The sequence below is a fragment of the Chiloscyllium plagiosum genome, unplaced genomic scaffold (assembly GCF_037043375.1).
Source record: "Chiloscyllium plagiosum isolate Xiang-an unplaced genomic scaffold, Cpla_swu_hap1 HiC_scaffold_40, whole genome shotgun sequence".
In the NCBI taxonomy this organism is placed as follows: Eukaryota; Metazoa; Chordata; class Chondrichthyes; order Orectolobiformes; family Hemiscylliidae; genus Chiloscyllium; species Chiloscyllium plagiosum.
Window position 1 is genome coordinate 22,519,874 of NW_028270178.1, and position 27,728 is coordinate 22,547,601.

The 27,728-nt window shown below is 41.4% G+C and overlaps 1 pseudogene; it reads left to right on the forward strand.

Annotated features, from left to right (window-relative positions):
- The first annotated feature begins 10,494 nt into the window (after positions 1-10,494).
- Positions 10,495-27,026, forward strand: LOC148138408 (uncharacterized; annotated as a pseudogene).
- Positions 27,027-27,728: the final 702 nt, after the last annotated feature.

The following is a 27,728-nucleotide window of genomic DNA, read 5'->3' on the forward strand; positions in this document are numbered from 1 at the left end:
GAAGATGTAAAGAACGATTGTTACAGGGGGCCGTCCTGTCAAGGGCACAGAGAAGAGATTTAGCAGCAGTAGGTGTGAACCCAGTATGGGGCCAGAGTGAAGGACATCTCAAAAGATGTGAAGCATATTGTGAAAGCGGAGAGTGAGAAGCCGGAAGTTGTTGTATACATTGGGAGGGAATGACATCATCAAAACAAGGGTTAGGGCTTTGTGGAGTGAGTCGAAGAGCTTGGGTAGAATTTTAAAGAAACAGAACATCACAAGTAGTAATCTCTGGTTTACTTCCGGTCCCAATTTCAAATGAGGGAAGAACAGGGCAGACAAATCAATGGCTGAAGAGGTGGTGAAATGTGCAGAGACTCATTTTTGAGGATCATTGGGATGTCTTCTGGGACAGAAATGACCTGTTCAAAAAGGGAGGGTTTCACCTGAACAGGGAAGGGACCTATATCCTGGTGGGTTCTGTTTCGAGAGGCTATGAACCCTTTGTGTTGGGGAGGGGGCAGGTGGGGCTTTCCTATGTAACATTGAAAACAGACAGAAAGATGTGAATGGTACTGAATTGGAAAAGAACAAGATAATTTAGAAAAGATAGACAACAGCAATTCAGAGCCCAAAGTATTTCTGAAGAATTAAGCTGCATTTATTTCTATCCAAATAAGGCTGATGAACTCAGGGTATATGTAGCAACATAGAACTCGCATGTTTGAGTGATTACAGAAACGTGGCTGAGGCAAGGACAAGACAAGCTGCTCAATGTTCTGGGTTTCAGATGTTATAGAAATGATAGAAATAGAGGCAAGGCAGGAGGAGGGATAGCATTTTTGATTCAGGAAGGGAGGAGGAGGATCAATATACAGAGTAACAGGTACCACGGAGTGAGTTCCAGATTAGAGTATAGTCGAAGGGTATGGTATGGTTCACATCTGATTAAACAACACGAGGGAGTGAACTGCAGATTGGAATCTAACGGACGGGTTTAGGTTGTTTAGATATGCAATCACAGATACTCAATTACTACTGTACTTAATGCAGATATAACTGAGGGACCATTTAGTGAAAATCTATGGTTTGACGTGGGAAATAAAAAAAGGGATGTTCACTTTGATGGGATTGGACCACAGGCCCCCCAGTAGTCAGAAGGAAATGGAGAAGAAAACATGTTGAGATCTCAAATATATGTAAGAATAATAATGTTGTAATAGCAGGTGAGTTTAATTTTCCTAATCCGGTACCAACCTGAAAAACGTGGTAAGAAGTGTTCGGACCATGTTGTTCCTGTCAGAGTGAAAGGCAAGGCTGGTAAGATTATGGAACAATTGGTGAATAAATGTATTGAAGTTGTAGTCAAGAATAACAAATAATCATATGTTGGATACAGACAATTGGGATCAACTGAATCTCTTGAAGGCTATAAAGTGTATTGGAGCATTGTGAGGAAAGAAATTAGGAAGGGAAAGAGAGATGTGAGATAGCCCTGGCAGATAATGTTCATGATAATCCAAAAAGATTCTACAACGACATTAAGAGCCAGACAGCAACTCCAGAGAGCAAGACCTCTTAAAGATTAACAAGGTTATCTTTGTGTTGAAACTCAGGAGGTGAATATTTTGCATTAGTTTTGATAGAGGCCCGAAGTGAAATAAATATTGATGTTTTGAAAACAGGTTTAACATGACAGAAGAGAAAGTGCTGGAGGTCTTAGAAGACATACAGATAGATAAATCTCGAGGACTAATCAAGTGTATCCATGACATGGTGGGGCATTGGGGAGGAAGTTGTGGGGCAGAATTATTTGTATCATCCAGATACACGTTTGAAATACCAGAGGACTGCAGGATGGCTAATGTTGTGCCATTGTTTAAGAAGGGATGTAAGGAGAAACCAGGAAATTATAGGCTTGTGAGTCTGACTTTGGGGGTGATTCTGAAAGTTGGGATTTATATGCATTTTGAGTGGTAAGGATTGAACAGGGATAGGCAGCATGGTTTTGTGTGAGGAAAATCATGTCTCACAAAATTTGATTAAGTTTTTTAAGAAGTGACCAAAATAGTTGATGTGGACAGAGTGGTAGACATTGTTTACTTGAGCAACAGCAAAGCCTTTGACAAGGCTCTGTATCGTAACCAGTTAGTAAAATTCGATCACATGGGATTCAGGGTGAGCTTGCTAATTGGATACAAATTTGGCTTCATGACAGGGAACAGTCACTGATAGCAGAGGTATATTTTTTGGACAAGAGGTCTGTGACCAGCGGTGTTCCATCAGGATCGGTACAAGATCCACTTTTGTTTGTCATTTATATAAATGATTGTGATGACAATATAGAAAGCATGGTTAGTTAGTTTGCGGAAGGCACCAAAATGGCTGGTGAAGTGGTCAGTGAAGAATGCTACTAAAGATTGCAAAGAGATCTTGATCATTTGCTTCAATGGACTGAGGAGTATCAGATGGAGTTTAATTTGGAAACGTGTGAGGGATTGCATTTTAGTAAAACACACAAGGACAGGAATTAGTGGCAGTGTTGTACAGCAGAGAAGCCTCGGGGTTCAGGTACATAATTCTTTGAAATTTGCGTTAGAGAGTAGGCAGGGTGGTTAAGAAGGCTTTTAGCATTCTTCCCTTCATTGCTCAGACCATTGAGTATAGCAGTTGGGATGTGAACCTTGACGTTTTACAGAGTGTTGGGGAAGCCTCTGCTGGATTAATGTGTGCAATTCTGGTGACCTGTTAAGGAAAGATCAAACTGGAGAGGGTCCAACAAAGATTTATCAAGAAGTCGCCGGGAATGGAGGGTTTGAGATGTAAAAATAGACAAGAAAGTTTAGGCTGTTTCTCACTGGAACATTGGAGGTGGAGGGATGACCTTATTGAGGTTTATACAATCGTAAGGTGTATAGATAAGGGAAATGATGAGGGTCTTTTCCCTATCAAAAGTAGGGGCATACTTTAAAATGAGAAGAGAAAGATTTAAGAAGGATATAAGGGGCAACTCTTTTTATACACAGATAGTGGTTTGCGTGCTGGAATGAACTGCCAGAGAAAGTGATGTATGCAGGTACAGTTCTAACGTTTAAAAGGCAGAGAGTCATAGAGATGAACAGCAAGGGAAAACCCCTTCCGTCCAACTCGTTCAAGCCAACCAGATATTCTAACTAAATATTGTCCCATTTGCCAGCACTTGGCCCATATCCCACTAAGCCCTTTCAGTTCATTTACCCATAAAGATGCCTTTTAAATGTTGTCAGGAGTGTGGTACTGGAAAAGCACAGCAGGTCATGCAGCATCTGAGGAGCAGGAGAATCGACGTTTCGGTCATAAGACTTCATCAGGAATGATCTGCTGTACTTTTCCAGAACCACACTCTCGACACTGATCTCCATCATCTGCAGTCGTCAGTTTCTCCTTGTCTTTTAAATGCAGTAATTTTTCCAGCCTCCACCGCTTCCTCAGGCAGCTCATTCTATATTCACACCATTCTCTGCATGAAAACGTTGCCCCTTTGGTCCCTTTTAAATCTTTCCCTTCTCACCTCTTGTTTGAACCTATCCATGCCACATGATTTTATAAATCTCTATAAGGTCTCTCCTCGGCCTCCAATGTTCCAGGGAAAACAGCCCCAGACTATTCAGCCTCAAAGTCTTCAACACTGGCAATGTCCTTGTAGGACTTTTTTGAACCCTTTCAGTTTTCATAACATCCTTTCGATAAGAAGGAGACCAGAACTGAATGCAGCATTCCAAAACTGGCCGAACCAATGTCCTGTACAGCTGCAACATGACCTTGCAACTCTTATACTCAATGCTCTGACCAACAAAGGAAAGCATACCAAATGCATTCTTCACGATCCTATCTACCTGTGACTCTATTTTCAAGGAACTGTCAACCTGAAATCAAAGGTGTCTTTGATCAGCAACACTCCCAGGACCTCGCCATTAAGATTTGCCTTCTCAAAATGTGCATTTGGATAAGTTAATGAATACGAAATGTTTGGAAGGATACGGACCAAGCACAGGTAGGTGGAACTTCTTAGTCTTGGAATATGGTTAGTGTGGACAGATTGGCCTGTAGGGTCGGTTTCTGTGCTGAATAACTCTCTGACGTTACAGCAGGCAGTCAAAGGACAGTTTTGTCTCTACATATGCTCCTTTTGTCACCCACCCCAGGGGCAGGGACATGGCATGGAGAGTATTGTGGATGGATGGAGACACAGAGGGTCTCTGATATACAGTGGATGTGTAATGTAGGAAGTACAGAATGGGCAGTTCAAGGGAGAAGAAAGACCCACGGGGAGGGCAATTGGACAGGGACAATGGAAGGAGGGTGCTAAGTTTGTGGGACTGCAAAATTTACCGAAGTGGGGTGCGCAAAATTGGTGTTGGAGGGCTGCAGTTTCAGGATTGAAAGACAAAAATACGGAAGGAAAGAAAGATAGAGAGAAAGTGAAACAAGAAGAAAGAAAGGAAGAGAGTGGGAAAAATATCCACAAGTCGAAAGACGAAGTAGGAGAGAAAAAGGCAAAAAGAAAGAGTATCAGTAAAAAGAGAGAAATAGTATGAGAAAGAAAAAAGATTGAGAGAGAAGTAGAATGTATGAGAGGAGACAGAAAAGAGGATCACTCAGAGATAAACAGGAGTTAAGGAAAGACATGATGAGATTAAAGTGGTGATACTTTCTATTCCGGTTGATCCCAGCTCACTCAAAGGTCTCTCACACTCCCTCTTTCCCATTGTGGACATACCCTGCTCCAGGGGCCTGCTTTAGGAGGAGATGGTTCAGGGAGGGAATGGGGAGTATTAAAGGATCAAACTGGGATTGACATTAAAACACACCCCACACCCTCACAGAGGTACAGACAGAAACACACAGATACTCACTCCCTGCTCAGTGCACATGGTGAAAGGGACAGTGGTTGCCAGAACCTATTTGAAATACCCCCAGGTCTGTCACTCATAGACGCCCATTCCACCCAAGACCCAGCTCATCCAGTCAGCTCCCAGCTCCCTCTTCCTGTGGATCGACTTCCCCAGAGATGGATCACAGCCAGAGTCATTTTTAGTGGGATTAGAAGGATTAGAAGGAGGGAGGGATGGGTTGTGAGAAAATATTGTCTTGGAATGAAAGCTGTATAGATTCTCATCCTGATCAAATTTCTCTTTTCGATTTCCCGTTGATCAATGTTAAAATCACAACTTGCCATTGCCGGGAATCAAACCCCGTTCATCTGCTTGGAAGGCAGTTATACTCACAAGGACAGTACCATCACTGTCCACTTTAACTCAACATAATCCCCAAAGACATTTTATAAAGACATTTGTCATGACAAATTAAACAGAGCTGATGTTCACCCACCGAACGTGATGTTAGGTCAGGTGACAGTAACTGATATAAAGAGGCAGATTTGAAGGAGCATCTTAAATCGAAAGGGGAGCTGGGTCATAGGAAGGTGCAGAGAGAGAGAGAGTCCAGGAGTCCGTCTGGTTGGCCTTGGATTCCCCACTAACCCATCAGCTGGTTCCTGGAAAGGCAGGATTAAAGAAATAGAATGATACCAGGGATTGAATGGAAATGAAGTAAATTACTGTTGAAAATAAACTTACAATCAAAGGGCACAGAATGTTTTTACAAGACATTATTTTCTCCTTATAACACTCTTTATTTTTTCCTACCTTTGTCACGATGTGTGGATCAGTTAATTCAGTGAGGAAGAATGGAGAGGACTCTGTCGCTGCGTCTTACACTCTGGGCCGATAGTGAACGATGATCCTTTCCTCCAGCTCCTTGATTTATGTGTCCGTGTCACCTACTGAGAACGGATTGCTCTGAATGATTGTATCTTTGGTGCATGTCTAACTCCTCTTTCAGTTTTGCTTTTGTTGTCCAGCTTTCTACTGACTGTTGCTCCTTGCTGACAGTACTTTACACTGACTTTGTTCCTGCAGTCGCTTTTGTTTTGTCCCTCAGATTTAGTCATCCTTGCCCATGAGAAAATGAGTGTTGTCACATTGGTGTTCCTCCTTCTCCTTCTGAACATGCCTCACGTGGACTCGTAATTCCATTATCTGCTGTGTCTAATGTTGTCTGTCAGTTACTTGGATTTATTCACCAATTGAATTATTTTTATAACTGGATATTTTGCTGCATACTTTAACTGGTCTCTGAATTTTTTCTGCGTCACCACATAAATAAGCGCATTTGTGCAGCAACTGAGGTTCCGCAGCATATATCCGACTTCTTCAAAGAGAAAATAATTAGCGTAATTCAAGGAATCACCAGCTCGAAAGAACCTTAAAACACACAGAATCCACAGAAGTATGAAGCTGGTGGTAATGGCAAACAGTAAAATCACAGAATCTTTTCTGCTCTCTATCTCTGGGTCATTCTCTGTTTTTCTCTGACCCCTCAGTCTCTTAAGCATCTTCACAGCCTTGAAGATGTGTCTGGCAGTCAGAATGTTGAGAAAGAAAATAAAAGTGAATGGTAACATTGGTGTTAAAAAATATTCAAAGTATTTAAAACTTTCCCACCGGTCATTATAATAACTGGGCCTTGTTTTACAGTGCCATGGAACATTGTTGATAATCTTTTGAGGTATATATCGAAAGTAGTTGGGAATGTTCTTTAAAGAAAAGAAAATGCAGATTGTTGCTACAACCCGCTTTGCGGTTTTCGCTGTACAATACTTAGCTTTCATCTGATGAAAACAAATCGCAACAAATCGGTCAAAAGAGAAAGCAACAGTGTACCAGACAGAGCAATCAATGAGCAAGAGGTGAAGCACATAGATAACAGTACAAACAGGAGTGATGTCCAGGAAACACAGTGGAAAATAATAGTAAGGGAATCGGTGAAAGATGAAATAAACAATAGTGAACAGTAGATCAGACGCTGCCATGGCCACCAGATAGTGAGTGATGCATGTAGAAAGACCACACTTCTGCCGAGCTAGGATTACAATCACCACTAGATTAACTGCAAAAGAGAGAGAGAGAGAAAGACTTGAAGTTACTGATCAAACATTCTCCGTGCATGAGCTTAGACTTAAAATAATAGCACAAAGATAAATGTTGCTTCATGTCATATAAAGTTTAAAGAATCTGAACCATAGCAGCAAGCTCTCTCAAAATGAATCATTTGCAATTTAAAAAGAAGAGGAAGAATGAGAACAGCAAATTGTGCACACAAAGCACAGCCATGTGCTCAATCTTTTTTTGGGGGGGTTGGCAGTGGTTGATTTCACCTGGTTTATAGGATACTCAGACTGGCTGGAGATTCCCCTGAGATCACAACATCCACATCAGGACACCTCAAATCAATAAAACAATGAATGGGATGCACCTAACATGGACATTGATTGCAAAATGTCTGTCTTTGGTTTTGGAGCCTCCACGGCTCAGAGTGTCCCCTGAAGTGTATACCCACACTATATGAATGACATTAAATCAATCCACACTGTCCAGGAATGACTGTTGATGAACAGTTGATAGGGCATTGAGTCCCTCCCTCATGGACAGGATTGAGCATCCTGACAATCTGTACCACAGAAGTATCCAGCAATGAATCGAACCACCATATCACAAGCTGCATACCCACTGAAACCATAAGTACTGCAACATTTGACAGGGACTCTCCCACATGGCTGTACACTGTATACTACAGCTCCCACTCAAATGTAACCTGAATCCATGCTGCATTGTTCATAGCAACTTTCTGGTTTAGAAATCAGACATTTTATCAGAGTTTAAGCAAACCTTCCTGCCTCGTTACCAGGCTCATGTTCCCAAACACCTCTCCTTGTGAATAGAGATCCCCCTCTCAGGTTCAGAGAACACACTGGGGCTCGGAATCTTCACCACCTAACCAGCATTCTCCATGGCAATCATCAGAGTCTGTTTCTATGATAACATCGTAGAAACCCTATTGTGCGGAAAGAGGTCATTCGGCCCATCGAATCTGCAGCACACTTCTGAAGAGCATTCTAACCAGACCTCACCCAATGCATGTGGTTTTATCATGATTAACTCACCTAACCAGATATCCTGGGCGCTATAGGGCAATTTAGCTTAGCCAAACCATCTAACATGCTCACCTTTGGATTGTGTGGGGAATCCAGAGCACCCAGAGGAAGCTCATGCAGCCATGGGGAGAATGTGCAAGCTTCACACAGACAGTCACTCAAGGGTGGAATCAAACCCAGGTCCTTGGCACTGTGAGGCCGCAATGCTAACTACTGTGCTAATCTTAAATCTCTGTGGATTCACACCATTACTAAAGATGTTGGAGGATAATGTCCTAATGGGACTATATCAAGACTGTTAATTAATAGACTTAGCTAATGATCTGGGGAGCTGGGTTCAACATTCCCCATAGCAGCTGGTGGAATTTTAATGAGTCTAATGATGACAATGAAATAATTGACAGTTGTCAGGAAGAAAAACCATCTCGTTCACTAATGGCCTTCAGAGAAGACAATCTGTCATCCTTACCTCGTCTCGCCACCGTGTGACGCCAGACCCACGACAACCTGATTGACTGTTACCTGCCCTCTGGGCAATTAGGGAAAGGAGGTGAATGTTGACCAAACCAGCGACACTCACATCCCTTCAATGAAAAAAAGAAAATGGAGCTCCACATGCACAGCCAGCTCTGTACTGCCGCCAACTGCTCCCTTTTTAGATCTTTATCTGGGATTGGATATTCCCATACTGAGTCCATTATCACAGATATGAAATGATCCACTCCAAATTTGATCCAGTTTTGAAGACAAGGGATTGTCCACTCAAATCACCGTAGTTTACCGGAGTTTGAAACATTAACACACAGACCAGTACTTAGCAAAGAAAACTGAGGCAATACAATCGGTCTCCTGGCTTTGAAACCATTAAGAATTCGGAAATTTATGGGATTTGGTAAAATAAGCTATGATAGGGATTATCCGCTCAGTACCAAACATCCACTCTTTCAGCCAAGACATTTCTCCTTCTCTCTGCCAAACGAAACATTCTCCGAGACATTAGCCACCTCTCGGGTTCAGAAATATCCTCTTGCAGATGTTGTAATGGGCGTTATTTTTAAATGTCCCACTGGAATGTGAGCTTTCGTGGCTGGGCCAATATTCATTGCCCAGCTCTATTCACCTTTCTGATGGGATTGGAGATCTACCTTTTTGAACATCTACATTGCCTGAGATACAGGAAAGCCCACTGTGTTTCTGGGGTACAGTTGCAGAATCAGGATGGCATGGTGGCTCAGTGGTTTGCCCTGCTGCCTCACAGCACCAGCGACCTGGGTTCAATTCCCACCTCAGTCGTCTGTCTGTGTGGAGTTTGCACATTGTCTGCGTGGCTTTCCTCCGACAATCCAAATATGTGCCGGTCAGGTGAATTGGCCATGCTAAATTGTCATGCTATCCTAAATTGTTAGGGGAATGCGTCTGGGTGGATTACTCTTCAGAGGGTCGGTGTGAATTTGTTGGCCCGAAGGGCCTGTTTCCATGCTGTAGGTAATCTAATCTAATCTTTTTACCCACCAACAGTGAAGGAATGACAATATTTTTCAGTCAGAATTAAATCTAGTTTGAAAGAGAACTTGCATGTGATGGTGTTTCTCTGCATCTGCTGTCCTTGTTCTGCCGAAAGATCATGGAAAGTACTATTCAAATGAGACTTGCACTGGTTTGCATCATGTTGATGATTTTCATTGCTGGTCATGGTGTCATTGGTGAAGAGAGTGAGTACTGAATGATCTGTGTGCCAATCATTAGGACCAGTTGTCTGTCCTGTACAATGTGGAGATCTGTGAGTGTTGCACTCAATGCTGCATTTGAGCTGCACTCAGCCAGAACATGGAGATCATTCCATCCCAGCCCTGACCTGTGCTTCTGGATGGTGGACATGGATTATAGAGGCAGTCAGGGAGCTTACTATCACAGTTATCAGAGTATCTGACATACTGCTGTGGCTACAGCACTTGTGTGACTGGGCCAGGTCATTTTCTCGTCAATGGTTGGTCCATGGTATTGTTAAAGACAGAAATCTATTGATGCTGGAATTCAAGCTATATCTATATCTCTAATTTTGAAATTATGATAAAGGAGGCAGCTGCAGATTTTAGGGTCAAAGTACCACCATGCAGAAGCCAGCAGAGATGTATAGTGACTAAGATGACTGACTTCCAAAAGCCCTCACCAATTCCACCTAAGGTCAGGATGAAACAAAAGAGTGTTGCAATCTCATTGAGTTCAGTTTTTCAAGGGTTCCTTATTGTGAACATTTGCTCAGAATTAATGTGTTTAAGAGCTGAAGATTTCTTTTCAGGAATTAAACGTTAACTGGAAAAATAAGTAATTGAGGAACAGATCATCAATCCTTCTGTAAATGCAAGGTAAACAATTCTGAGTTTAGTGCATTACAGAGTTAACATGTGAAGATGGGAAGGACAGCAGATGCTGGAAGTCAGAGTGGATAGAATGCGGAGCTGGAAAAGTCAGGCAACATGTGGCTGCGTCGGAAGGCCAGAGGTTACAGTACAATAAACAAGCAACGAGTGACAGAGTTTGGGCTCCTGGCCGAGTCGGAACGTTTGTCACTATCACACTAAAGTAAGAGAAATGCTCCTAATGCTGGAAACTGGACTTGTGAGCAATGTTATTGACAGAGAGGACACAGACGCACCTAGATATAAAGAACTTTGTGACGTAGATATGGAAATAATATCTGCACTAATAAAAGAAATGGCAAATGAAGTTCATTAATGTGGAATACTTATTCAGCGTTAGAGCACTTGGTAGAAAGAGAGGTATATTAAAGCACCATTTTAAATGTTCGGAATTCTGGACTGTCAATTCGAGGTGATTCTCCCCAATTTAATTATCAACCATAATCTTAATATTGCAGTTAGTAAAGTTAGTTATTTGGTGAAACAGACATTTGTATTCCCATTCATTGGTATTTTTATATATTGTCTTAAAGCTGATTGACTTTTCACTGATTAACGGTTCACTTCCTCCTCAAAGGAGGACACACACCTCAAAGTGAAGAGCAGCGATCACTCGAAATTTAACTGTGGGCAGATTATGAAAAGCAGATTCAACAATTATTCAAATTGTTGAATCAGTATTCCAATCAAATACTGATGTGAAACAGTCCAGCTGTAAATCCATGATTAATAACGTACAAGTAGTAAATTAATGTAGCCACATCCCCGAGCTTGTCCTAACCTTGCTGGAAGATTAATCAGTACCAAAAATATTATTTGGGTCAACAAAATATTTGTACAGGGCACTTCATTGAACTAACGTTGTTAATCTGCCATTTTAATTTCATAACAACTATCACATCTTTACTGGGACATTTCACTTTATAAACTGAGCGCCAAACATATGCAGCCAGCTGCAAAGATTTCCGATTTGCAATCCATTGCATACTGTTCCTGGATCTGAAACGTTTCCTGTGATTTCTCTCCACAGATGCTGCCAGACCTGCTGACCTTTCCCAGCAGTATCTGTTTTGTTGTTGTTATTGCTGTTGACTCAGTCTTCTGTACTGCACAAACCTGTGGCACTATGGTAGTCATGTTCTCTCATTCTTACAGTCTTATCGAATGCCATATGAATCTCATTTGATATTTTTCCACCCAACACTGCAACAATAACATTTTCTGTCAAGTGAACTATTTTGGAATTTAAGAAAGGAGACGTTATTGCATCAAAGAGTTTGATCCACTGTGTTACTCCCCTGATGTAAAACACACTGTGCCAGATATCTCCCAGCCAGCAGGGTTAGTGTAGCAGCCCTGACATTTACAGTGTGCTATGGGAGTGAACAGCTCAGTGTTTACAATACTGCAAACATTTATAAACATCCAACTGTGAGCTGGCAACAACGAATCCCTTCGATACTAACTCATTCCCACCCCACTACACAATTTCCAAACTTCAACAGCTAAGAAACAGGGTGGCTTTACTCAGTATCGAAATGTGACCTCCTATAAACACCCCACCTATAAATCACATTCACTATTTGGACAGACATCCCGTGTGACACTTGGTGCAATGACGTGCCATGTTGTGGGGCCAAGAACATCATTCGATCCAGGGTAATGAGGCAGTACAACATACATATCTTTTTTGACAATCAAAGGATTCAACAATATACATCTATAATTCATATTCTTTTAGCAGTGTGCTACGGATGGACATGAATCAACCGGTGACCCAGATATATTATCCAACTCAACAAGTCCCTGAGTCCTGAGCATCAGGTCAACTGAACATCCCAACAGCAGAGCTAACAATCAGTCCGTATGGCCGGATGTTTTTGATCCCGATTGGACCCTCGGAGGAACACAACAATATCAAATATCCTAAATCGCACACCAGTCACCCCAAACCAACTTGCCATTCATCAGTGAAAAACCCTATTGTACCACCCAATCTCCACTGTTCTGAGCCCCGTGGACCAGGTGGAAGAACAGAGATCTCGCAAAGTTGACGGGATACTGCCCTCGATGGTGTAACTCTATGGTCTCACATTGAATTGGTTTTAAAATATATCCATAGGATTCACCTAAAGGTACGCTCAAATAACCATAACAATAATCAAAATAATAATAACACTTATCCAAACTGGTAATCAAAGTCCAAATAACAATCCCAAACGAATGTACGTGGGAGCCCTTTCACATTGACCAGTATTGCTCCAGGAGCATCAAAGGGTAACAGCAACAAAGTGCAACATGGGAAACATCCTGTTAGACAATGTTGTTTGTTCCTATGTGTGAGAGCTGCTACCACTGTACTCCAGATCTCAGTATTTGTCCAAGTAAACTCCACATCACAGCACTGTCCACCGTTTTACAAATGGCACAACTCTCTCGTCTTTTTGCCAATCAAATAATCCAACATTACACATCATAATTGGAATCCTGTATTCAATGGCCCTCCCAGTGAACTATCCTCACAAATATCATGCCCCCACACATCCACTGACTGAAAAAACAGATAAGATGGTCAAAGCTGTCGATGCTGACATTCTCTTCTCACTCTGTAATACCTTGTTCTACTCGATCTTTGCCCACCTGTTGTATCTGGGCCTATTTAGAGCGAGCTGCCTGAGCAAGACCCCCAACAAAATCCCTTCCCATCAAGGAATGGGAAATACCAGGTATCACTAACAGGTGGATTGTTATAAAAACCCATCTGACCAATAGCAGGCTTTGGACTCCCACAGAGAGAGAGAGAGAGAGAGAGAGAGAGAGAGAGAGAGAGGTCTTGCTAAACACTTTCTAGACCATCCAGGGCTGGTGCTCAGCCCAACCCCATCAATGTGGGCTCTGGGTAAACCCATTCTGCACAGTATAGAGAAACAGGTAATGCTGCACATTACTGAGGAACCTACTAATCAAACGAATTTCTTTGAACTCAATAAGTGAGGATACTGGAATTTGGCATCAGTATTTGCCTTGCTAAATGGAAATAAAATGAGAGTCATAGAGTGGAATAAGTCTGATTTAATACAGAGATGTACGCAACTTAAGTTGTTATAAGACTTACCAGGAATACCAACAACAGCAAGGATGGTGCAATATACTTTGACGACCTTTTGTATTGGAAGATGCATTTTGTTGTTTGTGAAACAACCTCTCCCTGCTGCTGCCAATCAGTTGGAACGGGAGCATTCCCTCGAAACTGCAACTGACACAGTAACAGTATTTTTTTTATATATACTGTATTGTATCTCCACAGAGAAATTGTGATTATATCTTAAATTTTTTATATCATTTTGAACAAACAAAGTATGACAACAGGTTTATTTTAGTGATGTGATATCATTGAGATTTTTCGCTGTAATTGAATACCCTAAAGACTAGATTAATCTGAACCTATCAGGCATCAAAGTTAATTTCAATTTATCTTCAAATGACAATACTTGCATTGTTCCATATCCTAACAATGCCATACATATCTAAATATCTTCTGATATTCTTTTTCGTGAAGCCCTTCATTTTGCTGAGGTTATACAGTCATTCAGTACCTCATGCTGTCGAGCTCCTTGAGAGCTGTTCTGCTGCACCCTGTTGTCCCACTGTTGTTCTTGTTCATTCAGTTTTACAACATATTTGGGAAATTCTATCTGTGAAAGAGCACTCTAATACAGAACTTGAAGCTGATACTGATCATATCAAGAACTGGAACTGATACTCAGACAAATACGAGAAAAGAAACTAATTCGGATCCTTCCCTTCAGAATTACAAAATGACAGAATCACATAGAGGAGAAATAGCTGGGCAGCCTATCATGTTTGTCCCACTGAAATTATACTGAATCCACATTCATCCTATTTTTCAGCACTTGGCCTGTGGGCTTGAATGTTATGATATTTCAACTGTTCATCAAGTATTGTTTAAAGGTTGAGAGGTTTCTCGTCTCAACTACCCTCCAGTCAGTGTATTGCAGGCCCCTTCCATCCTCGAGGTGAGAAGTGTTTTCCTCATGCTCCCCCCTAAGCCTTTCAGTTTAAAATTATCCCGCCTTGTTATTGGACATTCGACAATGGGAAAACAACTACTGTTTATCCGCAATGTCCATGCCCCACATAGTATTATATAACCCGATTCCTGCTCTAAAGAAAGCAGCCCGAGCTTATGAACCACCCTCTTCACAGCTGCATTGTGACACCCCCAGCAACATTCATGGAGAATCTCCTTTGCACTTCCTCCAGTCCAATCACATCCATCCTCTGGTTTCAGTGAGAACTGTACACAATTCTCCAACTCTAGCCAAAACAAAGTCCTGATTGATTCTGTTTTTTTTTTGAAGTGGGAACCACGAGGTAGATGAAGACTGTGCAATAACCATTTTCTGCATGGACTTAATCAAGATCTTTGATAAGGTATCGTATGGGTAGGTTGTTGAGTAACGTTAAATCTCATGGGATCCAGGAGAGCTAGCCAACTGGATACAAAATTGGATTGATGGTAGGAAGTGTTATGAAGGTGTAGAGGTACTGTACCTTTAAGGGAGTTGAAAAGCTAGCAAAACTACCTGATCGAGCATAAAGTGTTCTGAACAAGTTGACAATGCAACACGTGGACGACACAAATAGAACAGATAGGTTGCCATGAGACAAAATGCAATTCATATTCGGACAATCAGATTTAATTATGTCCCAAGATACCAAACTCCAATCAAGTTTGAATTTAATATTTTAATAATATTAAAACCAATGAAACGATCTGATGTTTTAGGATATAAGACGGGACATTGTTGAACAGTTGAGAGAGAACTGGCACGGACACTGCTCGCACAAGAGGTCTCTGAAAGGTGCCTGTCTGGGGAAGGGGTTTGCACAGCAGAACATCGAGGCCGACCTGGTGAGAATCTGCAAAGGAAAATCTACCAAGGAGATGCAGCAAAGCTGACTAGGTTTGAAACGGGATTTTATTTTGTAAATCATTATCAGGATTTTTTTGTCAGACTAGTATTGTAGAGTGGGAGGAAAAGATAAGTTTAAGAGGAAGAAGTTTCAAATAGATGTTGGTTTCAATATTCTCTGTTCGACTTAAAGAATAAAGTTGCTAATTTTTACTTTAAATAGTGACCTCTGGGAAATTTCTTTGCCTCTTGAATTTTAACAGATTACAGCACGGGGTGAATCTTTTCTGTGTTGCTGGTTTAAATTAGCAGAGGGATTTACCCCATGCCATAACAGTTTGGGGGCTTTTGTGCACGATTTGAACAGGTTTAGACAGATCCGCGCTGGGATTTGGACAGATTTGAATCGATTTGGGGAATGTGAAAACCCAGTGGATTTAATTACTTGCAGGTTAGTGTCCTAGATCTTTAAATAAAGTGTGGGTGGGACAATTTGTTTAATTTCAATGACTTGTGGTTGGTTAAAAGTGAGAGAAATGGCTCTTAGAATTGCCAAAGAATTTCTGGAATTTGAAGATGATTCTCAAATTTGCCAAGAAAGTTTATAAAGTAAGAAAAAGGCCATACTTTTAGAATTAGTAAATAAGTTAGATTTGGGTTTGACCAAGGATTAAAGTAAAGTGGAAATTATAAAGGAATTACGCAAACACTTAGGTGTATTAGAGAAACAGATAATTGCAGTCGAGGTGGAAAAACTTTAATTACAATTGAGGAAAATGTAGTTAGGATATAAACAAAGACAGAGAAAAGGGAGAGAGAGAGAGAGAAAGAGAGAGAGAGAGACAAAAGAGAAAAAGATAAGTTTTTTAGCTGAGCAAAGAGGGAGAGAGAGAGACGAAAGGGAGCGAGAAAGAGAGAGAGAGAATTAAGAAAGAGAGAGACCGTTCTTCACTGAGCAAAAGGAGAGAGAATTTGAACTTGAGAGGTTGCGACTTCGTCAGCAAATTCAAGTTACCAGGATGGAGATTAAAACAGATGGTAGTGATATAAACAAATATGTCAAAACTCTGCCGCATTTTGATGAGAAAGATGTCAAAACATTCTTTATTTCATTTGAAACGTTGTCTGGGCAGATGGAGTGGTCCCATGTTTGTTAAGACTAAACTGGGAGGCGGAGAAAGTTATGTCAGATGAGGGATCAAGAGATTATGAAGAGGTCACACACGCTATTTTAACTGCTTATGAATTGATACCAGAAGAATACAGACAGTGTTTCAGAAACAAAAAGAAGGATCCAGGTCAGACTTATTCCAAGTTCGAAAGAATTAAAAATAGCCATTTTACAGATGGCTGCATGCTTTAAAAATAGAGGATGTGTCAGGCCTTACGAGAGGCTATGCTGCTGGAGAAGTTTAAAAATTCTCTATCAGAAATGTTAAGAATTCACGTGGAGGAACAGAAAGGTCAGAAAGTGAGAAGGGCAGCAAGAATAGCAGATGGATACATGTTGGTGCATAAGACAAGCCTCCGGCCATAATCTTGTACTATGAGATACAGAAGTTGGGAGAAGTGAAGATCCTACACTGCAAAACCATGAGAAGAGAGCACTGGTAAGAATTTACCACAGGACAAAAAAGAAGCCAAAGAGGGTGGACAGGGAGTTGAAAGGCCTCAGGTGTTTCCACTGTGGTAAAGTGGGACACATAAAGTCACAGTGCTGGTTGTTGAAGAAAGGCATTATGGGAAAAGATGTGGTAAAATAAGCTAAGCCAGTAGCATTAGTAGAAGTAGAAAAGGAAACCCCAAGAAGAGCCGAGGAGCTGCAGGAGAGTGCACAGTCTGGACAGGGGCTGGGTATGGAGTTAGTATCTGATCTCTACAACTAATTCACCTCTGTGGGTAAAGTTTAATCAGAAAGAACAAGGGGGAGTAGGACAAGAAGTTATGATTTTGAGAGATACATAATCTAACCAGTCGCTGATAGTAAGGGATGAGTGACTATGCACCTTTTCTGATCTGTTACACGAGAGTGTGGCAATTTGTGGAATAGGTGGACAGAAATGTAGCATTCCCCTATGTCTGATCTATTTTGAAGTGCCAACTGAAGACTGGGTAATTTGCAGTAGGAGTGATTGACAGAGTGTCAGTTCCAGGAATCCAATTTGTTTTTGGGAATGATTTGGCAGGGTCCAAGGTGGTCCGTTGTTGAGGAAAAACCCAAGGAAGACCAAGAAACTGAGGAGTTAAAACAGAAATATCCTGGTATTTTCCCAGACTGTGTGGGTGCCAGATCCCACTATCATAAATCACAGCACGAAGTAAAAACTAAAGAGAAAGCTGAAGGAGTTGAGGTTCAGTTAGCGGATATCCTGTCTGATGAAATGGTTCAGGAAAAAAAAAACCTGAACAGGTAGAGGGCCAGACAGAAGTGTTTAGGCCTGAAAGGCTAAGGGACTTGCAACAGGAGAACAAGATGAAAAAAGATATTTATATATGTGGATGTGTACTCTATAAAGGATGCAGCGAATAATCCTGAGGATTTTATTTGAAAGATAGAATCCTAAAACCAAAATAGAGATCATAGCAGGTTAGTACAGAAGAGAAATGGGCCAAAGTGCATCCGATTGTGTTGCTGGTAGCATATAGACAGGATGTGTTACGGATAGCAGATGGAATACTAGCAGGAGGTCACCTCGGGGTACCAAAGGCTCAGGCTCAGGTACAAAATAATTTTTATTGGCCTGGAATGCACAAGGGTGTGATTCCCTTTAGCTGTATGTGTCATTAATGCCAAATGGTAGGTAAACCACAGGTGGTAATTAAAACAGCAGCTTTGTTGCCAATTCCCACATTGAAGAACCTTTCATGCGGGTTATAACTGATTGTGTAGGTCCCCTCGCGAGAACGAAAAGTGGGAACCAGTGCTTGTTAACCTTAATGCATGTGACTACCAGATTTCCAGAGGCAATTCCATTCCGGAGTATCGAGGCAAAAAGGGTTGTGGGAACTTAATGGCCTTCTTTACATTGTATGGGCTACCCAGAGAGATTCAGTCGAACCAAGCATCAAATTTTACTGCTCGGCTGTTTAAGGAGGGTATGGATAGTTGAGGTATACAGCACTTTAAATCCAGTGCGTATCATGCTGAATCCCAGGGAGCTTTAGAAATGTGGCATCATACTTTGAAGTCCATGTTGAGAGCATACTGTCAGGATTATCTGAATGATTGAGATAAACGTATCCCATTCGTATTGTTTGCCATTGGAGATGCGCCAAATGAATCTACTCAGCTCACTCCCTTCGAGTTAATATTCATGCATGAAGTGAAAGGCCCTTTGAAATTAATTAAAGAGAAGTTTATTGGACCAAAGTCGGAGATCTCACAATTAGATTATGTATTAGAAGTGAGGGTGAGTTTAAATCGAGTAGGTGAGTCGGCTAAACAACTTCTAAAGACGGCACAGCATGGAATGAAGCAGGTGGCAGATAAAAACGCTCTCTGACTCGGACCTTTTCCAAGTGGATATCGTGTTACCAATGATAGAAGAACCCTTCAAAGCCAGGTTTAGTGGTCCCTATCAAATTGAGAAAATGTTGAGTCAGGTGAACTATCTAGGAAAGATGCCAGATGGGAAAAAGAAACCCTTTATCAGGCATGTCATGTGAAGATATTGAATAAGTGTTAGACGAGAGAGAAAGAACTGGAGAAACAGGTGTTAGTTACTGCCCCACAGAGTGAGGAATCAAATCCAGATGGTGTTGATTTTTATATGTCTTAAAATGTTTAAAAAATGAAGAAATCCTTAAGGAGTGGGATTGGTTATTGATCTATCTGTCTCAGGAACAAAGAACACAGTTGGAAGATTTGTCACTGAATATCAGGATATATATAAAAGTCAGATAGACAGGGCAAATGCTGTTGTACATGAAGTAGACGTAGGGAATACTGTTCTGATAAAATAATAGTCCTACTGGCTTAATCCTCTCATAGGCAGACAGATCCAGAAAGAGGTGGAGGCCGTGCTCAATGACAATTTCATCGAACCAAGCCAGAGCAAGGGGAATTCGCTGATTGTCTTGGTTCCCAAACCAAACGGGACTCAACGGCACTGCATGGATTATCGCAAGGTCAATGCTGTTAAAAATCAAAATCATGTCCAATTCCGAGATTGGAAGACTGTATCGACAAAGTCCAACAAGCCAGTTACAATCACCGATTTGGACTTACTGCGGGGTTACTGGCAATTACCTTTATCAGAGACAACAAAGGAAATGTTTGCGTTTGTAACCCCAAATGAGCTCTATCAGCTTAAAGTTTTTTTTTTGGAATGAAGAACACACCCGCCGCATTTCAAACACTCATGAACAGAGTGTGCCTGGGTTAACAAACTGTGCAGTCTATTTGGAAGATGTAGCGATCTTTAGTAAGTCCTGGAAATACCACATGATACCGTTGGCCGAGCCCTAAGAATGACGGTGAGAAGCAAAACTCGGAATATTAGATTTTTTTAGATTAGATTAGATTAGATTAGATTACATTACAGTGTGGAAACAGGCCCTTCGGCCCAACAAGTCCACACCGACCCGCCGAAGCGAAACCCACCCATACCCCTACATTTACCCCTTACCTAACACTACGGGCAATTTAGCATGGCCAATTCACCTGACCCTGCACATCTTTTGGACTGTGGGAGGAAACCGGAGCACCCGGAGGAAACCCACGCAGGCACGGGGAGAATGTGCAAACTCCACACAGTCAGTCGCCTGAGGCAGGAATTGAACCCGGGTCTCAGGCGCTGTGAGGCAGCAGTGCTAACCACTGTGCCACCGTGCCGCCCACGGTGGCACAGTGGCACAGTGGTTAAACAAATATGCTTAAACAAAACTGAATTCGTGAAAGCAATGTTGACATTTTTGGGATGCATCATCGGTCTGAGAAGGTTGACCACACAGAAAACAAAAACGAAGGCCATCGAGGAATTTCCATGACCAACCTCGAAGAAAGAGGTGCTTGGTTTTCTGGGACTCAGCGGATTCTATTGGAAGTTTGTTCCATACTTCAGCAATGTAGTGGCACCGCTAATAGATTTGCTGAAGAAGAACACAGAGTTTCACTGGACAGAACAATTCCAGGACGCATTCAATCATTTGAAAGCAATATTAACCACGAAACCAGTTTTAGCGACACCAAATTTTTCGAAATCCCTCAAAGTTTTCATTGATGCTACTAACAGGATTTGTAGCTGTACTCCTACATGAAAGTGAGGATGGGATTGATCTGCCAATTGGTTATTTTTTGAAGAAACTCAACATCCACCAGAGGAAATACTCCACGATCGAAAATGAACTGTTGAATTTGGTACTGGCCTTACAGCATTTTAATATGCATGTCACAAGTGTCGTGTCAGAGATGGTTGTGTGCAAGGATCATCGTCCCCTTAAATTCTTCGAATGCTTTAAAGACAACAGCATAAGACTATTTCACTGGAGTCTTATGTTACTGACTTTCAATTTACAAATCGTGCATATTGCTGGTTGTAAGAATGTCATCACTAAATTACAGTGAATTTAGCTGATAAAGTATAGATGTGCTTGGTATCTATTCAATGTTTTGTATATATGCGGGAGGCAGTTAAAATGAACTTAGATTAAAGTCATATGTATGTTGTAGTCATGTGGCGAAGGGATAGAGAAAAAGAAGATGCCATATTTTCATTATGAAGACTCTTTTTTTTTCTTTAGGGGACGGTGGTATGAAGGTTTAGATGTGTACTGGACCTTGAAGAAAGAGAGGAAGCTGGCAAGGACTGACTGAAAGCACAGAGTGTGCTGAACAATTTAAAAAGGGAACATTTGCTTGAAACAAATAACGGGGGTTGCGTTGCCAGGGGAAAAAAAACAAATTCAAATTTGGCCAATCCGTTTAAATTATGACTCAGATATCAAAATCTAATCGAATTTGAATTTTACTCATGATTTGGAGATGCCGTTGTTGGACTGAGGTGTACAAAGTGAAACATTACACAACACCAGGTTATAGTCCAACAGGTTTAATTGGAAGCACACAAGCTTTCGGAGCGACACTCCTTCATCAGGTGATAGTGGAGGACTCGATCGTAACACAGAGTTTATAGCAAAAATTTACAGTGTGATGTAACAGAAATTATACATTGAGAAATTGATTGTGTGTTAAGCCTTTCATCTGTTAGAATACACTGATAGTTTCACTTCTTTCATGTGTAAATCACAAAACCTTTTTTTTCAAGTAGCATTCTCGGGTTAGCTGTTAACAGTGGTGATAGCTAGACAATATGTTGAAGGTGTTGGCCACCTGTGTTCTCTGTCTATGCCATGATGTTTAGATTGATTCTAATCTAAAAAGTGAGATAACAGAGTTTTACATAAATTCATGCCTTTTTTGAGCTCAGAGTTCTACATGAATGCATGCAGTTTTTGAGCAAAGTACAATGTAACTCTGCAAGTACAAATTCACCCCACAAAATATATGTGTGCATTTGGGTCTTTGTCTGTCTGTGTGTGTTTGTCTGTCTGGGGTGGGGGTTGTGAGTGTGAGAAAGTGTGTGTGTGTGTCTGTAGTGAGTGCAGAGTGTCTTAAGTCTGTGAGGGGGTGCATGTGTGAGAGTGAGAGTGTGTGTGTCTATATGGGTGTGTTTGAGTGTATGTTTGTGCGTCTGTGTGTACCTGTGTTCGTGTGTATGTGAGAGTGTGTGTGTGGGAATATCTGTAGTGCAATGGTGATCACCTGTAATGTGACATGAACCCAAGGTCCCGGTTGAGGCCCTCCCTATGGGTACCGAACTTAGCCTTCACCCTCTGCTCGGCCACTTTTCTCTGCTGCCTGTCCAGAAGTGCACCTTGGAGGATGGTCACCCAAAGGTCTGAGGCTGAATGTCCTGGACCACTGAAGAGTTCCCCAACTGGGAGGGAACCCTCCTGTCTGTTGATTGTTGTGTGGTGCCCATTCATCCGTTGACGTAGCGTTTGCTCAGTTTCCCCAATGTACCATGCCACCGGGCATCATTGCCTGCAATGTCTTAGATAGACAACGTTGGTTGATTCACATGAGTACCTGCCATGTACAAGGTGGGAGGTGTTCCCACGCGTAATAGTGGTTCTCTGAATGGTACCTGTCAATAAGAAACGTTGTGCAAGAGAAGACAGAAGAAAAGATAACCCAGGAAAACACAGAGGAAAATCTACAATGCTGGCTGGTTTTGAAACATGATTTATTTTGTAAATCTTAATTCAGTTTTAAAATAAAATTGGACCAGTATTGTAGAGTGAGAGGTGAAAGATAGATTTAAGAGAAATGAGTTGTCAATAGCTATTGTTTTAAGGTTCTCTGTGGGACTTAAAGAATAAAATTGTTAGTTTTTACTTCAAATAGTCACATCTGGGATAAATCTTTGTATCTTGAAATGTAACAGTTTACGGCACAAAGTCAGCTTCTGTGTGTTGGGTTTACATTTGCAGAGGGGTTTACCCTGTGTTGTAACAACTGATAAATTTCAGCCCTATCTCATGGGCGGTTGAGCCATAGGCTTGATGTGACAGGGAATTTGGTGACACCAGGATCACTGATTGGCAATCCAATTGTCTTGTACCATAGGCTCTCACAGAGTCAAAGAGCCATGGAGTTTGATAGCATGGAAACAGGCCCTTCAGCCCAACATTTTCATGCCCTCTAGTCTTAGACTTTCCTACCCTGGGGACAAGCGGATGGCTGTCAACTTTCTCCATGCCTCTCATATTTTACTCCAATAATCCTTTGATTGAGTGACTTGTGCTTTGGGGATGGGTGGACAGACAGGGATTGTTCCTGCTGGAGTTCAGACGAGTTAAGTATAACCTGATCAATGTCTATAATTTCTCTCATGATCTGGATATGGTGGATGGGCAATGGATGTTTCTCCTTGTGGGTGAGTTCAGACTGTGGGCACGGTTTGAACATTAGTGGGGGAGTCACCCTTTTTGGACACAGATGAGAATTTAGTTTTTAGGGCTGTGTAACTTTGGAACTGATTGTCCCCATCCCATCACTTTCTGGGACAACGAATATATTTAAGTTACAGGTAGATGTATTCCCTTGCATAATAAGAATCTAAGGTTACTCTGGGACGATGGGTATGGTGAATTCTGAAATGGTGGAGTCAGTTCCAGCGCGCAAGTGACCGACTCAATTCCAGTTTCATGTGTTTCTGTGTAATAATTCGATATCTGAATTTTTATTATTATGATTAATAGCAGTAATTTTGAACTCTGTTATTTTGCATTTGTGTGTGTTTTTAGCGAGAGAGAGAGTGTGTATTTCTAATGGTGTTCCTAAGTATGTTGATGTGAGACTGTGCCTGTCTGCCTGCATGTGTCCATCCGAGTGCACAGTCTGAGTGTCGATGATCCCATGGTGTAACTGTCCATAAACCCCAACCTGTCTCTGCCCCAGTAATAATACACAAAACATACAGACCACTGTACAATCATACATACTGTCACAGTCTCTCACACTCGATGCCAAACACCCACTGCTCTCACTGTGTCACACACAGTCACTGACTCTGACACACCCACATCCGCTCTCAAACTCAATTTCCTGCTCTCAGACTCTCATACTTTGCAGCGAAAACCCTCACACTCACACCCCCTCACTCTTATTCAGTCACTCTCATTAAATGACACATTGCACAGTCGGCACGCGTGCGCGCGCACACACACACACAATGCACATTCTTGTCCTTGCTCACTCAAACACTCACACATATGTAATCACATGCTCTTACACACTATCACACACCCTTGTGCAGAGACACACTGTCACACATGCACACAGTTTAATCTGATCAACCATATGGTCAAATATCTTGACTGGAGAGTCAATAACAAGGGGCACACTTTTAAAGTGAAAGGCAGGAGTTTTCAAAGTGAATTTGAGGATTATGTTCCCACCAGAGAGCGGTGGGAATCTGGAATTCACTGTGTGAGTGGGTAATTGAGATGGGAAACTTCCCAAACTTTAAAAAGCACCTGGTTGGTCACATGGTGCAGTCAAGGCTCTCGGCCTAGTGTGGAACGTGGGATTTGTTTCGGGATGAGTGTGCTATTGGTGGCAGAGACTTGTTGGGTCGAATGTCCTCTCCTGTACGGTATTAATCGATGATTCTATGATATCACATTCGCAACATTCTCAACTGGATGGAAGCATTCTATACATTCATTGCAAATTTCCTTGTTTGATTCTCTCCGTTCTGCTCGGTTAGATTCCCGTTTCCAAATGTCCACATGAACAGTTTCCATTATCTGGGAGGGGAATCTTAAGCCTGACCGAGCTGGATGAATTTCCTGTGTTAATCTGACACACAGGGATTTCAGAAATCTAAATAATCCTTTGCATTCAACGTTCCTTTGATACTGTATGTGTGTGTGTGTGTGTGTGTGTGTATGTTTGTGTGTGTGTGTGCTTACATGTGTGTGTGTACGAGTGTCTGCATGTGTGCGCACCACCATGCTGTCTAGACAGGTTATCTTTTACACCATGTTAGAGTATTTCCTGTGCGCTGTTAGAGTTAACGTTAATGCTAGATTTTGTGCATCGCCAGGAATATGAGTAGGTGCCAATCAAGAGTAATCTTACATAACAGTTCCCATCACTGCTAATGACGTACACAATGCATTGTACTGTGAGGAAATTAACAGCAGTCAGTATCATTATATTGCACTGTCATTCTTAGACTAAACAATATTATTAAATGACACTTCATTGAAGATTTTCTTAAATTAGCATCATTCCACAACAGTAATGACTAGTGGAATGATCTATCTAGCCTTCACAAAATATTCCCTACACAATGGGTTCATCTTCCCTTCCTCTGGGAAACACGCACACACAGACACACACAGACAGACAGACACACACACACACACTCAAAGAAACTCTAATGTTTGGGAATTCATGGCCTGAGCTTTGTAATTAACCCCCTGATGAACCAGCCACGCTGAGGTAGAAAGCCATCTCTTGTTTGCTAAAGGACTGCCACTAATTGTTTTGACACAGTTATTATATGGTCTCATTTAATCTGAGGGAGAGATGGCTTGATTTATAAAGAAGGTGAAATTGAGGACCTCCGATGGATTTCACACGAAGCCCGATAATGTAAGGGAATTTTTTTATTCTTCATGAAAGTTTGGTTACAATTCTCCAAATAAAGAACATTTACTATCCTCTTATTGCAGCCTTTGGTGTTCTTGGTAAGACAATGTTATTTTTCTTCTTGGACAGTGAATGTCTTGGTGTTCATGTAACAGATTTCAGGAATAATCCTCATTGCAGAGTCACTTATCCATCAGAAGGAACTGGGGAATACAGACTCAATGATGCACATTTACTGAGCAGCGCCTCCAGGATAGGTATCAGCAAAGAAAATCAACTCTTGGATGTTAATGCAATGTCTGTGTCCAAACAGAATGTTTTATTGGAATCAAGAAATATTTAGCAATTATCTAGAATTAATTTAGATTTTGCCATTAGTGAAATATAAAGTTTATTGGAAGAGCACAGACTTTAAATTTTCAATGTTGTTTTGACCTCAAAATGCAGTCCGTTCGTCTACATTGTACACAAATCTTTGGGAAACTCGCTGTAAACTCACCTCCAACTATTTCCCAAACATTTCCGTGATATTTCTTTATGGAATCCGACTTCTAATCTCTTCTCTTTCATTCTTACAGCAAACCTACTGGTCATCGTCATTCTCTCCAGTGGAAATTATGGACTTTCTAAATGTATCTTGCCTTACATAATTGCCATGGCAACTGCAGATTTCCTGGTGACATTTTTTATTATAATTGTGCATCATATTTTGAATTATCACTTTACACATTCATTTCTATCCTACAATGCTGTTTGTTAGTTCATTCTCTGTGTTAATCCTGCCACACTGGATATGTCTGTGTGGTTCACTTTCTTCTTTGCAATTTACCGGTTTGTAACAATCTGTTGTCAGAAGTTCAAATTAAACTACCGCACAGTGAGAATTGCCACTGTGATTTCAACCACGCTGTCTGCCCTGATTTCTTTTTCTGGTTTGCCTATGACTCCAGCTGAATAATTTCAAGCGTTGCCTGGGGCTGTCGCTCCAATATGGCCTTTTATTTTTCGCCTTCAGGTGAGACCTACTCTTGGCAGAAATAAATTTTAGTTGCATGGCTGCCTTTTTGTTTGATATTACTGCTTAACTCTTTGACATTCCAGCGTATTTTAGTGACAAGCAAAGTATGCAGCGCACTGTGGGGTCTCAGCAATGAGAATAGCACTGATCCTGAGATGAAAAGCAGAAGGAAATCCATCGTGTTACTGTTCAGTGTATCAGGCAGTTTTGTCCTATTGTGGCTAACAGCAGTCGTTAACTTTTTAACCAGCGAGCTCACAACAACAGCATATTACCGAGGTGATAACACAGCTCCAACATATTTTGCCACTGAATCTGGGTACATTCTCATGAGTTCCTGTACAAACCCACGTATTTATACAGCTATAAAACCAAATTCAGGGAAGAGATGACGAAGATGATGAAACATCCTTTCCTTTTGATATTGACGTTGGTTAAGAAAAAAGTTAAACCAAACCTTTCTTCATAAACTAAGTAAATATCAGCCCGTGATCTCACTCAGAACAGCCTATTCTGATGTGGCTGAGGATTGCACTTGTGAATATTAAATGTTCTTAAAATACATTTTTTTCATGCTGTACACCGGCTCATTTCTCAGAGGGAAATAGTTGTCATGGTGTTTACCCTCTATACAGTCAAATCATTGTCACTGTTTTACCTGACAGGGGCTAACATCACAACGACCTATTTTCATTCAGCAGCATCGCTGTTTTAATCCTGAACAGTCGTTCAGCCCTTTGAATTGCACAGCCTCACCTTCATTTACCAGATGGATGGCACTGCTCGCTTCTGATTCTATTCTGACCTGAACCTTCTGAGGGAAGATTGGTTCGCTGTCAGCTGGTTTATGATGCACACTGATGCCAACAGAATGGATTCAATCCCTGTCACTGACTAAGGTTCAATCCCTCTCACTGACAGAGATTACCACAAAGTACACTCCTCCTCAAACGAAGGATGGGAATCAGAACCAAGAAATAACGTCTGTGTCAGTCTAACAGTTACTGTTAGCGAAAACATTGCTACACCGCCTTTTTAAAGGAATTTGGTGCAAGATATTTTGAAATGAAGCAAAGCCAGCAGTGTTTTCTGAAAAGCAAAACGTGGCTAAATAGTCCCTAATCTATGAGGATAAACGAAGCCGGATGGATGCAGATGTAGCGCATTCGAA